The following is a 22,058-nucleotide window of genomic DNA, read 5'->3' as shown; positions in this document are numbered from 1 at the left end:
ACAAGCCACTTGACCTCCATGAATTCCCATTTCCTGACCTGTAAACGATGAGTCATACACATTGCTGTTCTTGTAAGAACAAAAATGAGGATTAGAGACATGAATATACCTTGGAACATTTAACTCACTGTAGATACCCAGGGATTATTGAAGTTTTCCTGTGTGATTTTAAAGCTTTGTGTCTTTACTTCAACCTTCACTGTTACCTGTAACAGGGAAGTTATCCATTTAGGATGGATCACCAGGAACCCAGTTCTTGATGTTCTCTTCTGCGAGCCGTTATCTTCCAGCCATCCTTCTTCCTGCTCATCCTCCTCTTTCTATCCCTCCTCTTCTTCCTCCTCTTCTTTCTTCAGCTCCTTTTACTTTCTTTTCATTTCCTTCATCCTCCTACTCCCCTCCCTCTATTCCTTTCCTCCTTCTCCTTCTCTTCCTTCTCCTTTCTTTGTTTGTATCCAAGAATAACCTCGAACTCACGACATAGCTGAGTATGCTCTTGAACTCCCAATCTCCCTGCCTCTGCCTCTCAAACACTGACCCTATAGGTCTACAACACCACACCAGGTTGATGGGGTGTGGAGATTGAACCTAGCAATTTTGTGCATGCTAGGCAAGCATTCTACCAACTCAACATACAGCATCACTCCCCTTTACCACCTGTTTAAAGAGATTTTCATTATGTGTACTCTAGTTTCATGAGATTTGGACCACCACATTTCCATTTTCAGTTCTTAGAAATCGCTTTGACATGCAATGGTGCAACACACCTGTAGACAAAATTCTAAACAGTCTTAGTAAATAAGAAACACAGAGCCAAATACAGAAGTAAATAGCTCAGAGAGTCACACTACCTTATCTTACCACCTCAACGCCATTGCTTCCCCAGAGGAGAGAGTTTCTTCCTGCCTTACTTGTCTTTTTATTGCCTTTCTGTTCTGCTTCCTCATTGGCTCTAAACCCAACCATGTAACTTCCTCATTACCGCCTGTCTATACAGACCTCCAGGTCTCTATGGTTGGTACTGGGATTAAAGGCTCAGGTCACCAAGCTTAGCTATGTCCTTGACCACACAGAGACTCTGCCTGCCATGTGATTGGATTAAGGGCGTTTGCTACCATCACTGGACTTCTGCTTAATGGCTATATGACCTCTGATCTCCAGGCAACTTTATTTATTAACATACAAATAAAATCCCATTTCAGCACCATTAAAATATCACCACACACACATTTAATCCCAGCACTTGGGAAGTGGATCTCTGTGAGTTTGAGGCCAGCCTGGTCTACAGAGTGAAATCCAGGATAGGCACCAAAACTACACAGAGAAACTCTGTCTCAAAAAACAAAACAAAACAAAATCACAAAAAAAGAAAGAAAGAAAAGAAAAAAAACACTTAGATGATGTATGTCCCATGAATTCATGAATTCAGGTCTCCCTATTCTTATCTTTCCCTCTAGCCTTTTTTTTTTTCAGCTGAAAGAACAGTTGAAATAGACCAATCTAGAACTCAACAACTAAAAATACACACAAACACTTGAAAACTGACCCTTGTTTAGTGCTAGTAAGTTTTTGTTTGTGTTCATTTCAATACCAATTTTGGTTCCTTTTTAAAGAAAATTTGTCCATATTCTGCTTGGTCCATTTGCCTTCAGAAACATTCTCAGCAATTTGATGGTTTATGTATCTTTCTTCATTTCCTCTATCCCAGGTATCTTCACTGTCCCAAGTTGCCTGAACTTCACTTACTTTCCATGTACAGTCCAGTTTTAAAATATGCATCGATTGGACTATACTTACCATAAGCTATATTTGGAGATAGGTTGAGCCTACAAAAGAAGGCTATTCCTTAGCACTGTGTTGTGACTAATCACAAAGCAACTAGTCAATCTCTAAAGTCATTAGAATTAAGAAACTTTTTCTTACATTTCTTCTTGTGTGGCCTTTGAAGTACAAGACTGAACTTCGAGTAATAATTGGCTTGGTGTAAGATCTGTGAGTGAGTGAGTGGTCAGCTCAGAATTGTGCTTCTAAGACCTCCACACAACAAAGCACAGCCCAACGTTCTATTCAGTGTCAGCCTTGATCTTCAACAGGTTCCCCTAACTCATGTATCTCAGGGTTACTGGGGACTCACCCTCTTAATTCTGTTCTTCCCAGGGCAAGGCACCATTTTTTGGCTTTCTTAGCTCACAGAGATCCTGTAGAATTGAATATGTTATATATCTCAGTTTAGAAGCATCCCAGTTAATCTAGGAATGCTTTTCATAGGTTTCCCCCTAATACTTGAAAAAAACGAAGATGTTTAGGAAGAGCCCCATTTATGCAAGAGCATCATTTAGAAATCATGAACACGTTAAAATGCAGAGTAGTCCCGGCTTCTATGGTTGCAAAAATTACTTTTACTTTACCGGTGTAATAATTAAGTGATGTCAGACTTAGGAAATCCAAATTAAGACAAAGAAGGCAATAAACAAAAAGCAAAGTAAACCATGTATTAATTGGGCCAAAACTCTGAGAAGGAATACCTTTCATCCTTCCCAGTTGACCTACAAGGGACTGATACTAAACATACTCAGCATTTTATGGGGACACATGAGTTTGGGTTTTGACTCCAGCTTAAAACTGGATCTGTAACTTGTAGGACTCAGAGTTGCTAAGTAATTCTGAAGCACAATTTTCTTTTAAAAATAAAATAGAGATGGCTGGAGAGATGACTCAGTGGTTAACTGTTGTGTAATAGAATGTTTGCTTAACTAAGTAAATATGTGTGTTGCTTTTGTTTATGCTGAATTGGCTTAATTATGTAAAGATGTGTTGCTGTTTTATTTTGCCTGCCTAAGGCACCTGATTGGTCTAATAAAAAACTGACTGGCCCTTAGCTAGGCAGAGCAGGGATAGGCGGGGCTGGTGGGCAGAGAGAAAAGGGGAGCCAGCCAGCCAGCTGGGGGCCAGACAGACAGACATGGAGGAAGCAGGAAAGCAGGATGGACAGTATGTAAATGAGGTAAACAAGCCTTAGGGCAGCACATAGATTAATAGAAATGGGTTAATTTAAGTTAAAAAGAGCTAGCACAAAACAAGCCTAAGCTAAGGCCAAGCATTCATAATTAACAATAAGTCTCCATGTCTTTATTTGTGAGCTGGTTGGCAGCCCAAAGAAAAATTCTAAGTACAGTTAACAGCACTGGCTGTTCTTCTAGAGGACTAGAGTTTGATTCCCAGTGCCCCCATGGTGGCTTACAATTAACTGTAACTTCAGTCCTAGGGAGTTCAATGCCCTCTTCTGGCCAAATGTATGCATGTGATGTACAGACATACAGGCAGACAAAACACCTACATACATCTAAATAAATGTAAAATAAAACAGAGGCAATAATGCTTGCTTTCAAGGATTCTTTTTCATTCTGGATGAAGGTAGACTTGGGAGGGTGGTGGATCAGAAGCAGCATGTGTGAGACCTGCAGGAGGAAGAGAGTCAGGATAGAAAAAGAAGAAAAAGAGCCACAGAGAGCAGAAGGAAAGAAAGAAGACTAAGTGGATTTTTCTTTTCTTTTTTTTTTGGCATGAAGTATCCAACCGGTGCAATTTGTTATTCCAAAAGTTGTTGACTATGATAGATCCTGCAGTTCATGGAAGAGTGGTGAAGAACTCTAAGAATCCAGTGACTCTGGAAGAGTGGAGAGATGAGGCATAAGGCTGGAAACACAAATCAGAGGCAAACTCAGCGGACCTCGAGAGGAAAAGGGAACACAGGAAACTGCAGGTGTTTACCAGAAAAGAGTAAGGATATGGAATTGAGGGAATTTTCAACACTCCTTCCCTGCAATTGCCTGGGAAGAACAAGCGAACAGATGGTGGGAATAGACTGTCAGGGGCGCCATCCAGCATGCCTGATTGCAGCAGCAGAGAAGAGCTGGACAAAGCATAGGACTCTAAAGCTGAGAAATCTGCCAAGATCATCGTTCCTCCACACCTAATACTTCTAACATTCCCTATAGAGTACGGAATAAGCAGAGCACTCAAGAATATGGAAGGTGAGTCAGTGCCTGGACGGCCGTGAAGACTCCAAGTATCACAGAATGTGGAGAGAGCAGCAGAAGGGTGTTAAGGGAGCCTGAAGCTAGGAGACACCACCACACCCATCACAACAGGTGGTGCAGTGTACTGATGGGTAGAACTAAGGTAAACACAGAGGTGGGTCCTTCCTCCATCAGGAAGAAGCACTGAGTCAGAACATAATACTTCCTATTTTGCTTCATTGCTCATTTGTCTTTGTACTGTTTTAATCTTTTAAAGTTTTCATTTGTATTGCATGCGTATGTTTTAATTATCTTAGTATGTATACTTTTGTACTTGCAGTGTTACCGGGTTATAATTTGCAAGATCCAACTAAGATCTTGCAAATTATCTTTTCTCTAAGAAATTCACAAGTATCTCCAAACTGAAATATAAAGGTTGAAATATCAATCTTACAAACAAAAACAGTCAATAAACTAGCATCGTGACTCTCGTATCTGACCTTAAAAACTAATTAGGAGAGATAAAGGGGGCACTACATATTAATAGAGGAAACAACTCATCAAGGGCATAATTAGTTTAAATATTCATTCATGAGCCCAACTTCATAAAACAAACGCTAAAAAGCACAAAACTACATAGATCCTAAACAGTAATATTGGGAAACTTCAGTACTCCACTCTCAAATCTAGACAGGTCTTGTGGTGGTTTGAAAGAAAATGGCTCCCTTAGGCCCATAGGGTGTGGCACTATTAGGAGGTGTGGCCTTGTTGGAGTAGGTGTGGTTTTGTTGGAAGAAGTGTGTCACTGGAGGTGGGCTTTGAGGTTTCAGATGCTCAAGCCAGGCTCAGTATCTCATTCCCTCTTCCTGCTGCCTATAGATCCAGATGTAGAACTCTCAGCTACTCTCCAGTGCCATGTCTGCCTGTGTGCCACCATGCTTCCTGCTATGATGATAATGGATTAACCCTCTGAACTGTAAGTCAGCCCCAATGAAATGTTTTCCTTTATAAGAGTTGCTATGGTCATGGTGTCTCTTCATAGCAATAGAAACCCTAACTGAGACAGACCTTCAAAACTAGAAATCGGCATACAAATATTTAGCTAGATGATGCCACAGATTAACAGTTTTTAAGAGATGTTTGTGAGGTATTCCACTCAATAGTTAGGGAACACACATTCTTCTCAGAAGCGTGCAGAACCTTCTCAAAAATCAGTCCCACTTTCTTCTCCTCCATGCAAGACCTCTTACGTATCCCCTCGCTCTTTTCCAAATTCATGGCCTCTGGCCTCTTTTTATTTAATTGTTCATATATATGTGTGTATATATATATATATATACATACATACATACATACTCATACATCCCTAAACCCAACTGGCTCAGTCTGTATAACGTTACTTGTATGGTTATGTTTTCAGGGCAACAGCTTTTCTTCTGGGAGCTACAACACTTTTTTTTTATTATAGGCAAAAGCAAATTTCTTATCCTAGGAGAAGTGATTGCCTCACCACTGCTGAAGAGAAGGACAACAGGCTACTAGTGGCATAGAGCAGTGGGTGAAATGGTCTGTAGGAGATATGTTGGGAAAATGTCTTGTAGTGAGACTTTCTGGTGGCATGCTTAAAATGTAATTTAACATCATGACAAATTAACAATCCCCCAGGACCCGGTAGCAAGAATAACATCAGAAAATAAAACTAATTGGAGACTGGACAGTGTACTTTTAATAAATAATTTTTTTATTCAATATGATACTTCAAGTCTCAGCTAAACAATAAGGCAAGAGAAATATCTTTCTTTTGGAAAGTTTGGGAAGGGAGCATCTCTATTTTCAGATGACAAGGTTGTATAATTAAAAGATACTCTAGACTCCAAGAAAAAAACTTTTAAATCTGATAAACATTTTCATTCATTAAGTTGAAGGATACAAAATCAGCATAGAAAAAACCCAATAGCTCTCCTATAATAACAATAATCAATTTACTAAAAAGAAATTAGGAAAACACCTCTTATAATGGCTTCAAACACAGCTGTACCTACCAAGGGAAATGAAAAACTTCTACAACAAAAATTTTAAGACAACAACAACAACAAAAAAGAAATTGAAAAAGTCACTAGATGATAGAAAGACCTGTCATACTCCTAGATTGTACGAATTGGCTTCATAAGAGTGGTTATGCTACGGAAATCATTTATAGATCCAAATAACCCCACCAAAACTCTAATGATATTACTTATAGAGCTAATTAAAATTCCTAAAATTCACATGGAAATACAAAAGACTGAATGAATAAAGCAATCCTAAAGAGAAAGAATGCCACCTAAAAATACTACAGATCCATAATAACAAAGACAACATGGTACTGGACCCAAAACAGACATTCAGACAAATAAACCAGAATAAGGGAGTCAGAAACAAATCCATACATGCTATAAACTCCCAATTTTGCCAACCAGAAAAAAGGTAGCCTATTTAAATAAACATTGTTGACAAAACTCGATATACACCCAATGAAGAATTAAATTAGAATTATGTCTCTGATCCTTTTAAAAAAATCAATTCAAAGTAGATCAGAAATCTCAATTTAAAAATCTGAAATGCTGAAACTTCTAGAGGAAACATGGGTGGAATTCTTCACAATGACAATATAAACAAAAATTTTCTGACAAAATCCCAATAGCTCATGAAATAGCCTCAAGAATTGATGAGTGGGATTACATCAAATACTTACCAATGAGGACATATTCTGAGAAATATGTCATGAAAAGATTTTGTCATTGTATGAAAACAATCATTTGTATGTATACAACCCTACACAGTATAGCATATTGCATAGTCAACTGTAGCTTGTCTGCCATTCCCTGAATAGGGAGGTTTCATCCACATTGAAGATTTGTGTTAGCAGTTTTCACAGTCGGCTCATCTAGTTTCCAAAAACCCTCTAGCTGCCTTCATGTCAACATCTATATACTTCTCATTCACTTTTACATTATGGGATAAATATCAGGGATAAATATCAGTTCTTGTGAGTCATAAGTCACTCAGAGGAAGCAGTGATTCACCATCAAGATTGGATCTAGTCCTTACTATCAACAGTTCAACATTTTTTTTTTTTGCGATGACAACCATCTTTATGATGCTTAGAAGTATATGGGTCTGTGTGAAATCTTCACTGCATGTATCATTAAAATTTTCTCCATATGTACTTTAACCCCCTTTTTTCATTTTTTGTTTATCTTGTTAATTTGAAGAGCTTCCAGCACTTTATCCTAACTCTTCAAGGCAGTAGCTATTGTGGATGGAAAATGCTAGAGTTGTGGAGAAATAAACATTAATTTTCTATATTTGTAGAGCTTAGTTTTCACTTCATTCCCAGGTCATCAGTTTTCATGGATTCTCATTGGCAGTGGTAATAGTGTAATTTATACAACTAGAGGCACAATAAGTAAAATGGCAAGAGAATTCAAACAAATGAAAAAAATACATGCAATCAGGAGATAATAAATCTGAGATGTATGGGGCTGCCACTATTGTACAGGGCACATTATTTTCTAGTAACCTTCTTGCTTACACATGACTATACTCTAAATAATGATAAAAATATAGTAGAGGAAATGCATAAACACTAACAATCATTTATTACCATTATCAAGTAATATATACTGCATATAACCACATATACTTTTATTGAATTGGTAACACAGTAGGTACTTTCTCCAACCTCGCCATGAGATGTGACATCATGATGGCTGTTACAACACTGGGTGATAATGAAGTTTTCAACTCCATTGTAACTTTAGAAAAGCACATTCATATGGGGGTCTCCTGTTGACAGAAACATATTTATGAGCATAGAACTATGTGTCTAAGTCAGGGATGAACACACTCATATAAGTTATCAAGTATCAAGTATTTTAGGTTTTGTGACTCTGTGGTATTTGTTATAACCATTACTGCTAACACTTAAGTAACTGCAGTCAAAGGTAGTATGTAAATAACTGTGACCATATTTCAAACATTTTACAAACCATATTATACAAACAATGAGATATATTGGGGTTTTGTTACATAGTTTGTTTTAACCTAATATAAATACAATAAAGGCCCTTTATTTAAAAAAAGGCTAATTAGAAAAAAAAAACTTAAAATCTGAATGAGTTCTGCTGAGGTTATTTTCTCAGCATTTTAAATATTCTATAGTATGAAAAATTAGAGAAAGCTAAGATAATGATGACAGAAATTCTCTATTTTGCAACTCTTTAATAAGTTCAAAGTTATTTTGCAAGAAATAAATCTCCAAATTCAATTAATCATGTATGTGTGTGTGTGTGTGTGTGTGTGTGACACATAACACATAAATGGAACTGAAGTTGATATGACAGAGAGAGGAAGCAAGGTGTTTGCTGTAGGAGATGAATTTAAACTTGACCAGATGTATAACACTTGTGGGGTATAACACTTGATGAGCTTTGAAAAGACCTACATGTTCAACTGAATATGTTCTGGGTGGTTTTTGTTGTTGTTGATGTTGGGGTGTTTGTTTGTTTTGGACTGGTCCCTTGAGAATAGACACTACGTCTGTCTATATATGTATATAGACATATATATGTCTATATATATATATACATCTGTATATACTATGCTTCTAATAGCCAGAACTGTATCTAGCATGGGTTGCTGTTCAATACACATACACACAAATTTGCATACGTAAATGTTTGTTCATTTGTTTGAGACAGGGTCTTGCTATGTAGCCCTGGCTGGCCTGTCACTCACTAATGTTGACCAAGCTGCCCTTGAACTTGCAGAGATTCTTCTGCCTCTATCTCCTTGAGTGCTCTGAGTGTTGGATTTATAAGCATGAACTGCAGCCTAAACAATTATTTTTAAGGAAAATAAATGAACATGTGAGTGAGTAAGTGTAAGTTACTGTTTTGATGAGCATATAGTCACTCAAGATGGATTTCTGCCTTTAGAATATTTGGTTATCTAGCGGTCTCACATTAAGCAGCCCAAGGGGCTAATCTCTATAACACACTTAAGCAATAGCAGTAAATGGTTACAATAAACAGCACAGAGTCACAAAACCTAAAGATACCCTAGAGATCTTAAAGTCTAGGGTTCCTGTGTTCATAAAAAGATTGATTAGCAAATGTGGTACTGCTGTGGCTATGTTCTGTATGCTGTGCATGTGTTGCTGTGATTGGTTGATAAATGAAATGCTGATTGACCAGTAACCAGGCAGGAAGTCTAGGCGGGACAAGCAGAGAGGAGAATTCTGGGAACAGCAAGGCTGAGTCAGGAGTCGCCAGCCAGACACAGAGGAAGCATGATGTGAAAGTCCGGTAAGCCACAAGCCATGTGGCAACTTATAGATTGATTGAAATGGGTTAATTTAAGATGTAAGAACTGGATAGCAAGGAGCCTGAGCCATTAGGCCAAACAGTTTAAATAATATAAGCATCTGTGTGTTTATTTGGGTCTGAGTGGCTGCGGGCCCGGGAGGGACTGGAGATAACTCCAGCTACATAGTACAATTCAAATGATGCCTTAAAGAGCAAGTTAACTATGAAAATGCCAAAGTGTGCTGTTTATGGCTGCAAGTCACAGTGATGGGAAGGTGTTTATTTGCCCCTGCTGGTCAAGAGAGTAGCAGAATTCACATCATGTAATGGGAGATAGACAGAAAAGAGTTGGAGTCGGGAGAGTGGTCCAAGCAGAACAAGAGTACATGGTAGAAACTTGCAGTAGTTGTCAGCCTTTCAAAGTGAATTTTGAAAGTAATAAACACAAGCATTTCCTGGTAAGAGTTCGACTGGGATTACAGAAACGAGGGAAGATAGTTTAAGAATTGGTCGACAGGGTCAAAGAACAAGCTGAGATGTGGGAATTGAGTGTGGCAATCAGAGCTGTTGCTGACCACACTGGGAACCGCTTCAGAGACAGGGCAGAAAGCTGTGGAATGAGGGGCCAGCGGAAGGGGGTGAAGGAGAGTGGGCAACATGGATCGCCTTGTCCTGTAAGAAACTGAGGGACGAATGGAGGTTCAGAAACATCCCTGCCTGTCCTCTTTTGGTTTGTGTGATCTTCAGAAGCAAGACATGGAGCTGCTGTAATTTATCTCATGGAATGGGAAGGAGCGGGCAACATGTTACCAACTCAGCCGTAGGCATGGCAGTTACTTTCAGAAGCAAATGGGCTGAGTGTGGAAAGGGTTCCCTCCTTCATCATAAATGAGTCTACTAGCCAGGATAACTTGTCAAATTTAGATCATAAATATACATACAATTCACTAAAACTCATATTTCTGAATTGTTTTCGTGTCTTCATAGTTTTATTTTTTTATTGTTGAAAATTTAATTTGGGAGGCTAGGATGATGGCTCAGTGATTAAGAATGTTTGCTGTTCTTCCAGAGGGCTGGAGTTCAATTCCCAGCACCCACATGGTGGTTCACAACCATCTATAGCTCCAGTTCAGGGGGATCAGACACACTCTACTGCTCTCTGAGAACATTAGACACACCTAGTACACAGATAAACATGGAGACAAGCAACACACACACACACGCACACACACACACACACACACACACACACACACACTTAAATATTTTTAATTAAAAAGCCTTTCACCTTAGCTGTTCAAATGAAGGGGGAAATAAAAATGTTTACACCTTAGTGAGAATATATTAATAGATATTGGAACGAGGGGTGAGTATACATGTATGAAGGGAAACATGGTGGTTTACATGATTTAAAGCAGATGGAGGAATATGATATGAACTTAGAAGATGGAGACCACTTATGCTTTCAAATTTTCATCATTGTTTAAGAATAACAGTAAAAAATGCATAGGGAAAAATCAATTACCAAATTCCGGGGGAGCTAAACACTTTATTAGAGTTTCTGATTGATATATTTCTGTATTTTTCTTTTTTGTATTCATTGCCTGTGGTCCTCTCCTTTCAATTATGTCCTAAGTGTCCATCATGAGAGCATGTGCTAAGTGCACATGTTCCCAGTGCTAAACAGGTTCCCGGTTCTAAACAATACACTTCAGATACCCAGGTGATCCCTACGAAACTTTTTAAGACATAAGAGGCTGAATCAGTCATGACAGTAACTCTGTGTCCAGGGTGAATCCTCTCAGATGGATCGTCAGAGGATGAAAGCTATGTTTCTGTTACCCAATATCCAAGGCAATGCTAATATTTCAACATGACTGTCACTGAAGCTGGCAAGAGAACAAAGCCACTGAAATGGATTTCTAAAGAACGAAAGTCACTGAAATTAATGTCATTCAGTTGGTTAAGAAACAAGCCCTTGGCACCCAGCACTGACAATATTCTGGGTAGATGGGTGCTTGTCATCAAAAGATATGTTCAAAACTAGTTCCTGGTAACAATATGCTCTGCCCTAGTGACTAATGTGAGCTAGTGGCTGTACAATAAAAAAAAAAATAGCATGTTTCCCAGATGAGTAGGAATCATTTAACTTAGAGGAGCTGGTTCAATAACTTGGAGGGTAGTCTATAGTGCTGATAGCCATGTGTGAGCTACAGAGACAACAGTGCCCTACACTTTGCTACAAAAGACAGGAAAATGTCAAGGGAGGCTAAGAACTAAATATCAAAGTTAGTTCCCAGAATACTCTAGCATCCATGATTGTAGAAAGATCCTAAATGTGATCATTCTGTGGCAAAGATAGCTGCATAGGAAGAACAGATAAGAAATTACTCTGAGTTTTTTAATAGTGGCCAGAAAGCAGGAGAACTTATGAAAATGTCCTGAAAGTATAATAATGGAGGCACAGATCTCTGAGGTATTTCAACAGAGTGTTAGGGTCTATGTTCTATTTCTATTCCTTCATTCCTCTTTCATGCCAGCTGTTACTTCCCAGCTTTGACTGACTTATTTTTTTTTAATTTCAAAGTAAAATGATATTTTCAGAATATTATATCTGACTACTGTATTTATACCATTTCCAACTCTTGTTCCATTAGCTCCTTCTATGCTACTTCCATCCCCTCTCAAATTCATGACATTTCCTTCTCTAATTATTGTTACACACACACACACACACACACACACACACACACACACACACACACACACTTATGTGTGTGTATTTATGTGTGTATGTGTGCGTGTGTATGTATATATGTAACTTGCTGAGTCTATGTAGTGTTGTTCTTATTTATTTGTTGTGTTTAGGGTTGACCACTTGGGACTGGATAATTCTCAGGTATTTCCATGGAGAAGACTGATTCTCCCTGTCTTTGCAGCCATTGTCTGGAGCACTTCTTTTAGAGGCGGATCCTTGTGAGATTTCTCCTATCCACACTGGTACATCAGCTGGTATACTCCTTGTTCAAGTCTTGCTAAGGTAACCAGACTTTTGAGAATTCAAGGATGCAACTTCCTGGTATGTATGGAAGACACTATCTTGCAGCAGAAGTTCTGGTCCTCTGGCTCTTATAATCTTTCAACACCTTCTTCTATGATGTGCCTTGCAACTTATGTGTAGTTATTGTGTGGTAGATGTGTCAATTGTGGTTAGGGACTCCACAGACAAATGATTCTTGAATTTAGATCAGTTGTGAGTTTCTGTAATAGCCTCCATCTGTTGGAAAATGAAGCTTCTTTTATGAGGGGATGAGAACTATACTTGTAGCTAAAAGTATAAGTATGTATGCCTTATGAAGTCCTAGAGAAAGAGGACTGGAGGGAGCGTACTTCAAAATAATAGAGGCTATGTAGGATAAACACAGCACCATTCTAAATGGTGCTAATTAAACTTAAAGCAATCTCATGAAACTCAGAAATGAGACAGGGTTATCTATTATCCCAACTCCTTTTCAATATAGTGCTTAAAGCACTAGTTAGAGCAATAAAACAAGAGAATAAAATTGAAAATACATAAATACAGTAAGAAGACAAATTATCTTCATTTGTAGATGATATGATATTATACACAAGAGATCCCAAAAATTCCACTGGAAAACTTCTAGAAATTATCAACATTTTCAGCAAAGTGGCAGTATACCAAAATCACAATATCTTAAAACATAATATAAGAATAAACCTAACCAAGGCAGTGAAAGTCTTCTACAATGAAATCTTTAACTATCTGGAGAAAAATGGTTGAAGAAGACAATAAAAGATAGAAAGACAATATTCCATGCTCATAGATTGGTAGAATCAATATTGTGAGAATGACCATTGTACAAAAAGCAATTTATAGATTCAGTCCCCAGGATATTTTTCACAGAAATAGAAAAACTTATGCTAAAATTCATACAGCACTATAAAAACACTCCAGACAGCCAAAGCAATCCTAAGCAAAGAGAACTTTCAAGAGGTTATATTATATTTGAAGCTATATTGCAGATATTTAGAAATATGAACACCATGGCACTGGACAAAAGAGACAGGCAGATCAATGGAACAAAACAGAAAACCTGAACATGGTACATGCAACTATAGCCATCTGGTACTTGGCAGAGACATCAAAAATACACACTGGTGAGAAGGTAGCATATTGATAATTGAGGTTAAGAAAACTAGGTATCAACATATAGAAGACTGAAATTAGAATTTTATTATCACTGTGCACAAAAGTTAACTCCAAATGCACCAGACTTCAACATGACACCTAAAATGCTACAACTGATAGAAGAAAATATAGACATGAACTAGATACAAGCATAGGAAGAGGGGTAGTGTGAGGGTTAAGAACCTTTGACCAATAGATCCTAGATCCTAGAAGATAATCTTTGCCTCATGCGGTCCTAGACCCTAGAAGAGAACCTTTGCCTGGTGGGGTCTTAGATCCTAAAAGAGAACCTTTGCCTGGTGAGATCCTAGACCCTGGAAGAGAACCTTTGCCTAGTGAGGTCCTAAACCCTAGAAGAAAACCTTTGGCTGGTGAGGTCCTAGACCCTGGAAGAGAACCTTTGGCTGGTGAGTTTATAGACCATAGAAAAGAACCCACTACTGCCACTTTCCTAAATGAATATAATTTGTAACTTCATTCTGACTCATTTTGACTCTAGAGGTGGCTGGTGTCTTGCTGACTCAACAGTGGGTCTTTCTGAATTCCTAATATTTTACTCTCCCTGAGAAGTAGTTATTGAGAATAGCAATCCCTTTGTCTCTGCTTAAAGCGAGTGTGACTGAGCTCTTCCTGGACTCCAGATGTTGCTTCTCCCTACTTTCTTGTGGACTGAGGGTAATGTGGTGACACCAGCTAAGAAGCAAGCAGGGAAGGTCCTAGTCTTTACCATGAGCTGGTAGTGTGCATCAGGAAGCCTTATTCTGTCAGCTCATCAGATGGGCTGATCTATCAGGTCACACTTAATGCCATGTTACTTATTTATTCAAAGTCCAGAATCAAATTATTTACCACTTGCTAATTTCGTCTGTGAACCGAGACCAAGTTCTAAAACAGAGATTGTCACATTTTGGATAAATCATTTTCTCTGTGCCTGTGTTTACTGTGTAGTTTTTCTTAGTTCTTGACAAGGCTACTTAAGTTTTCATATTTTGTTATTTCATTGAGACCAGATCTCATGGTCCAGGTTAGCTTAGAACACACTAGTTATCCATTGCTGATGACGCTCCTACCTCCATCTTCTAAGAGTGCAGAAATTACATACATTGAGCCACATAACCTGCACATTTATTTTTAAATCAAAATAGCCAGGCAGGGTACTTTTAGCCATCTGAGAATCCTGTGGTACCTCATCTTTTGCTCTGCTATCCTCAAACTATGTCACTTCCTTTAGCTTTAGAGCTTCATATAGTAACTGAATATCAGGAATTTCCTACCAGTCAGTTTGCTTAACTCCCAAATGAAATATTTGTCCTCTAGTGGTAGTATTTATACTTTCACTTGGATGTTTTATTATATTTTCCTGAAACACTTAAATAAATACAATGTAGTTGGACTTTCTTTTGGACCGCCAAATAATAACACGGAAACTTCTTATTAAGTATGAAAACTTGGCCTTACCTTAGGCTTGTTCCCAACTAGCTCTTAAAACTTAAATTAAGCCATTTATATTATTAATCTGCATTCTGCAACATGGCTTGTTACTTCTCCTCAGTACCAGACATGCAACTTTCTTCACTAGTGAATTGCCTGCCTCTCAGATTCTTTCCTCATGTCTTCTCTATCCCCAGAACTCCTGCCTATCCTCTGCTGCCTAGTTATTGGCTGTTCAGCTCTTTATTAAACTGATCAGAAGGTGCCTTGGGCAAGTGAGTTAAAACAGTGACACATCTTCACATAGTGTGATCATATATCCCATAAAAACAGAAAATGAAAAAATTAGTATATTAGTATTACACAATGCACTTAAGGCTAAAATGGGGGGCAGGGGAGAGAGAGATAGAGATAGAGATAGAGATAGAGATAGATAGATAGAGAGAGAGAGAGAGAGAGAGAGCAAAGAATAGCTGAAAGGAGATGCTTGCTTAGTCTGATTTTTATCTATATTCTCAGCACAATAGTTAATATGTCTAATTATTAAGAAATGAAATGGGTTTTGACCTATGAAATACAAGTAAGGTGTTGAAAACTACATACCCATATTTAGAAGATATTATAGTAGACGAAATGGAAAGCTTCAGGGTAAGATTGAGGCTCCATAGAGTTAAATAGTGCTGTGATCCTAAAGAGCCATTCTTAAGGATTTAAAGTGCCTGACATACACAAGCTTTTTTCAGACTCAGCCAAGAAAGTCAACTTAAGAAGCATTCGTTTGTACAATATCATCAAAATTTTCATCGTGGTCTTGTTGTTGTTTGTAAATTGCCATCTGCAAGTTCAATTTACTTTTAAAAGTATTTTTCTGCTCATTAATGTGAATCAGTTAAATTAGAAAGGCTACAATTTGAAATGAGAAATAGTATTTATGAAACTACGTTATGTCACATTTTTATGTTTAATCTTGTGTTGGAGATACATGGGTACATTAGCACGCAGGAAGTAAATCTGTACATAAGGAAATGTCTAATTATTTCTTGATCTGTGAAACAGCCTTTCTCTTCTGCTTCTACTGATAGCCACTTCCAATTACACTCCCTGGGAAGCTGTCCACATAAAAGTGCCAACTTGCATCTAAAGGAATGATGTGTTCTGTACCTTCAAAGAGCTCCTGGCTTTATGTTATGCTATAATTTCCAAACTTAGAGTTCAATTTTTTTGTTAAGGCTTTTATTACAACAGAAAGAAAGCCTGTTCTTTCAAAAATTTAGAAGTTAACATTTTCAATGCTTTTTTTTCCTAGCAAATGGAAAAAGTTAGCATACACAAAACAAGATAGTGAATGTTATTGATCTTTGATATTATAATCAACAAATAATATTGTGTCATTTGGTATAATATAATAGGATTTTACAGATATATGCATTTCATATTATTCATTTAAAATTAAATTTGTGTGCCTTATTTATTTGTTTCGGTTGCTGAGATGGCATCTTATTATGAAGATGCAGTTGACTATGTCTCCAAGGCTAGACTTGTATTCATAAGACTCCTATACCAGGCCCCCAAGCTCTGTGATTATCAGTTGTTGCTGGATCCTAATGGCTCCCTCAGGGGAGGGAGTGAGAAGGCACAGTATCAACAACACAGACAATGGGAGTCAGTTGAAGGCAAACAGCAGACTCCTTTTTTCAGTAATGGGGAAGGCCTTACATACCCTCCTCCCAGCACCCAAGCTGGATCCCAATCTGATGGCATTGTGTGGTCATCCTCATTGGCTGGGCATGATCAGGAACTCTGACAGCAATCAGGAATTCTGACAGTGACTATTGCTAGGCCCTCAGGCAGATTCCACATGATCAGAAACTCAAACAGCAAACAGGAACTCTAACAGCACCTGTTGCTAGGCCCTCAGGCAGACTCCAGTTTGGCTCATAAGGAAGTACATTATGTGCATGCCTTGGCAACTGTTTGAGCTAATTTCCTTAACCCTATGGGCCTGTCCTACTTCAATAAGTAAATGCTGACAACCCAGCTATATTTTAAACATTGTTATCACTGTTTATTTTTCTAGTAATATTTTGTTTATTACTTTCAACGAAGCTTATAAGGTAAAATCCAGTAATATGTAAATAATATCTGAGGATTTCTTATAGGAATAATAATGATGAGTTCACATGGCACCTAAAAAAGTGAGGTGTCATATGCATTGATTTCTTAGAGGCTCTATCAGTGTTCCTAAATGATTGGTAAATTTTCCTTTATTATTACTATTATTTCAAGAATGCAAAATTGTTCTTTAAATGTAATTTTTACATGTACACACATACACATCACAATTAGAGTCTATGAAATTCTCACATTGATTATATTTATTTCAGTAATTATTTGTTTTAAATACATGATGGGAACAACTGATGTTCCCTTTGACATAATATTTTTGTTAGTTCTTGAGAATCTCATGCATGCACACAATGTGTTGTGACCATACACATCTCCACCATCTCCCTAACTCTTCTCCTCACCTCTTCACCCCCTCCCAACTTCGTGTTCTCTTTCAGTATATCTTTTAACCCACTGAATCCAGTTTGTACCATCCACATATTAAATGATGTGTGACCATCCACTGGAGTGTAGTTGACCTACCAGGGCCCTCTCCCCCTAAAGAAAACTGACTCTTTCTTCTCCAGAAGCTATCAACTGTCAGTAGTTCTTCAGACAGAGGTGGGATATCCTGTGCTTCTACCCACTCCATACTGGACCATTGATTGGCTTGATGTTGTGCAATCAACCACAGCTGATGTGAGATCATGAGTTCAGCAGTCTTGTCATGTCTAGAAGACACTGTTGTGGGTCAGTCTCCCGAACATATGACTTTTATAATCTTTCAATTACCTCCTCCGTGACAGTCTCTGAGCCCTGGAGAGGCATGACATAGATGTCCTGTTTGTGGCTGAGCACTCCACAGATAATTTTTCTCTGCATTTTCACCAACTATGAGTTTCTATATTAACCTCCATCTACTGAAGAGAGAAACTTCTCCAATGAGGTCTAAGAGCCACACTAAGCTGTTGGTACAGCAACATGAATTTAGAGGGCAACTTGATAGTGTGGCTACTTAGAAAAATAATGTAATAGGTTTACTCTTGGGGCCTACAATGATTTCCAAGAATTTTATAAATGGTATATCTATAGCTAATCCTGTTTATATCATATATACATATTATGTCTTATGTACATGACTCATTTTCTCTGAATATTCAGTGGGCATTGTTATATCAAGGTTATAGAGTTTGCATGCTGTTACATTTTTTAGATATGATAAAGGACTCCCAAGGTGATACCAATTCTTATCCCATTCAGCAATGACTCATGTTCTTAATTACTTACTGTTGATTTCTTTCTAGGCTTCAACATTTTTGTGAGGCTGAGGAGTGTTATAGACTGCCATGGTTGTTTTAAATACGTACTATGGAAGTAGAATGTATTGTCTAATATTTAGTGGCCATTAAATTTTCTATATACCATTCCTTAGGTATTTTTTCTTATTCATTTATAAATATTCTGATATACTAATCAACTGACATCTATGTAGCAAGGTATCTTTTCTCCAGCAATGATTCATAAAATTTATTTATGACACCTTATATACAGTACCTTTGGTTCACATAAAATTTTCTTATATTTTAACTCAAACTATGTGTGTTTTCATTCTTGGGCTATAGTTTTTTTATTTAAGGAAATTTTTAGTACAATATGATAAACATATATTTATACATACATTTATTTGTCACTATTACCCAATTTTGCTTTTCTAATCTATTTCATGCCTTTTTGGGATTATCAACATCTTTTGGATGCTGAAATTTATATTCAAAATCTTTTGTCATAGAGATTAAATATTCATGTTTTAGGTAATGGTGGTGTTATGTTACAGACTCTTTTTTACTAGGCAAGTTATTTGGATACAGTGTTCTTTTATTTTCTAATAATCATTATTAATATGATTATAATTAATGATAGTACCTAACTCCATGCTGAGTTAGCATGCAGCACCATCACATATTGAAAGAAAACATTAAGGCCTATTTTGTGCTAGAGCAATGACTAATCCATGAATCAAATTACCAGAGCTAGTGGTGATGAGTAGTTACTATGTGCCAGACACTATAGTTAAAATTCACATGAATTAGGTAATTCCACTCTGACAGATGTTCTATTGAATTAATTCTGTTATAATTTCTTCTTACAAAGGGAGCAGAAGAGGACTAATAGAACTCCAAACAATTATCAATGTTAACCATAATCAGAAACCACATTGATGAAAACAATATGAACAAATGCTATTTGTTCCAGTGTTTTCATTGTTCCTTGGAGAAACATTTATTGCAAAATTAATGGGAAATGAAGTTGCTGTCCATATTACCATTTTGTGTAGAGATGCTCTAAGAACTACTAAGCTGTTCAACATGGCTCAATGTTTGACCTTCCTTTGAGAATAATTCTTTGTGTGTTGAAAATGGGACAGTAAATGAGCCTTAACCGAGTCAGTCCTTGACAGTAAAAACCAGTGGGTGAATAAGATTTTTTGCTGTTGCTGTTCTTTAATTACTTTTTCTTTTTCTTTGACAAAATATTCTGACAAAAGTAACTTAAGAAATAAATGATCTATTTTAGCTCATAGCGTGAGGGTACCATTCACCACAGCAGACAAGTCCCAGCAGCAGGCACTTGAGGTAAGTGGTCACATTGCATCCACAGTCAGGAAGCAGAGGACATCATACATCTCAACTCACCTTCCTCTTTTTGTGCAGTCTGGTTCATTGTGCAGGTTCAGGCAATGGCACCACCCACTTTTAGAATGAATTTTCCTACTTCCATTAATCTCATCAAGACAATCTTCCACAGGCCTAGCCAGTGGCTAACTTAACCAAAACAAACCCTCACAGGTGTGCCTAGAGGCTTGCCCTTAGATGATTCTAGATAGACTATGACGATAATGAATATTAGCCATCACATGGGGCCTTGTGAAATCTGGTCTGGCTTTGAACTCATGGTGTAGCCAAGAGTAACCTGGAACTCCTAATCCTTCTGCCCCTCCCTATCAGTTTCTAGGAATGTAGGCATTCAACACAATTCTAAATGGTGAATAAGATTTTAACAACTATATCATTCTGGCAACGAAGATGCACATATAGGGAACTACAATAGATATCTTTTCATGGTGTAAAATAGCCCCAAAAGCATCCAGTGAAAGAAGGAAAGATAAGCTACTTGGTCTTAAGCCATGTAGAAAATGAACCATAGAGCTATTTGAAAACATTATTTCAGAGTAGTTCAACTTCCCTATTATGAGAATTCCCCAATGACTCTTGTTTTCCTGTTTTTATTCAGCTATTAACTGATACTAGTATGATGCTCACTAATGAAAAAATGGACTGAGTCTCTAGCAAAGAATTAGCTTTAAACTAAATGAGAATATCTATATAATATATATTAGTATATTAGGTAGTATGAGTCTAGCTTTGCATTTCATTAATAATATAAAACAGTCCAGACCAATACAAGAGATATTCCACTAAACACGCCTTTAAATTTACTACTAAGCAGTTTAGAAAGAAGAGATAGGTAAATGTTTTACCTTTATAAGCATTAAAATGTCTATAAATTAGCTTCATGACATTTCAACAAGTATTTCTTGAGCACTTAACTTCATAGTGTGCTAGCCAATAACAGTGCAATTAAAGACTAAATCCTCCTTGAATCCTCAAAGAATCTATGGCTTTTATGCATGAAGCATTGTGAACTATCACTTAGCTATATTCTGAGAACTTAGAGGAAAAATTAAGTTTTGATGATAAATTGATTACAAAGGAAATGGCCCACAGTTTCAATAATTTCTGGATTCTTTTCTCAACAATGATGTCCTTTAAAATTCGATTTCATAGTTCCTTCTATTTAGAAGTAGAATTTGGCCTCATAAATTGCTAATAAAATGTGGGAAGAAGATGATGGCAGTTCCAAGTGTAGGCATTGGAGCAGTGGTATGCTTATGCTTTCCTGTGAAACCCTGTTATTTCATGTAAACCAGCCTGGGTAGTCCAGGCCAGATCAACTAATTGATTATACAATTATAAGTGAGCCTAGCTAAGATCAGTTTATGTCATTCCAGATCAACCATCCTGCCCAACCTATCTATAGTGCGTGAGAAAATAAATAACTGGTTATTGTAAGGCTTAAAACTTAAGCCATTAGGACTGGGAGTGGTTTGCTTTGTAGAAATATCTAACTGATAGGAATATGGTTTGTAGGCATGGGTATGGCTCAGCAAGTTTAGGCAGCCTGGGAACCTGTGGAAATGTGCATGGATAGACACTTAGTGGGAAAGCATGATGATAAGAACAGCTGAGAGATTATCATGTTAGACTTCACTAATCTTATAAGCCTTTCAAAACCCAAGCCTTTTCAGTAGGGATTGCCAAGAACCTAGATGTCCTCATTTATATGTGTCAGAGCCAATTTTGAGGCTCAAGAACTTAATATCAAAAATGGTAAATGTGAGGGCTGATAGACACTGCTGAGATTTCATGTCCTTATTCTGCAAATGACAAAGGGTTGCAGCGGTGATTAATAACCTGTTCTAAATTACACAATTGCCCTCATCACTCTCTCTTGCCTGTTTCGTATGTGCAGTTAAACTGTCTACTATCTGGAATCAAGATTTCAGCGAACCTCATTTCTGGTTTATAGATGGCTGGCCTCCCTTTGAATCTTCATATGGCAGAGAGAAAGGAAGCAAGCCCTTTCTTGTCTTTTCTAAAAGAGCACTTATCTCATAATTTGGGGTCTGCCATGGCGTTACCTTCCAGAAGTCCCACCTCTGTATACATGGTAGTTTTACACCATTACAGTTTTAAAATGTGAGTTTAGAAGCACAAGTAATCAGTCCATAGCAATTTTAAACTGTCATGTGTTTTTTACTATATGTAAAAATAAAAACAAAAACTAAAAATGTACACCTAAGCATTTCAGTTTCCCCCTCCACCG

At 37.5% G+C, this 22,058-nt stretch overlaps 1 long non-coding RNA gene across 1 annotated transcript in view; it reads left to right on the top strand.

Moving 5' to 3' along the window:
• The first annotated feature begins 9,295 nt into the window (after positions 1-9,295).
• LOC121822741 (uncharacterized) overlaps positions 9,296-22,058 on the top strand; it is a 33,703-nt gene continuing 20,940 nt past the window's right edge. Inside the window, exons 1-2 of the long non-coding RNA XR_013044724.1 lie at positions 9,296-9,367; positions 12,307-12,446. This is a non-coding gene — a long non-coding RNA (uncharacterized LOC121822741). The remainder of the gene's footprint in view (positions 9,368-12,306; positions 12,447-22,058) is intronic.

The sequence above is a fragment of the Peromyscus maniculatus genome, chromosome 15 (assembly GCF_049852395.1).
Source record: "Peromyscus maniculatus bairdii isolate BWxNUB_F1_BW_parent chromosome 15, HU_Pman_BW_mat_3.1, whole genome shotgun sequence".
Lineage (NCBI taxonomy): Eukaryota > Metazoa > Chordata > Mammalia > Rodentia > Cricetidae > Peromyscus > Peromyscus maniculatus.
This window is presented reverse-complemented; position numbering and strand designations above follow the sequence as displayed.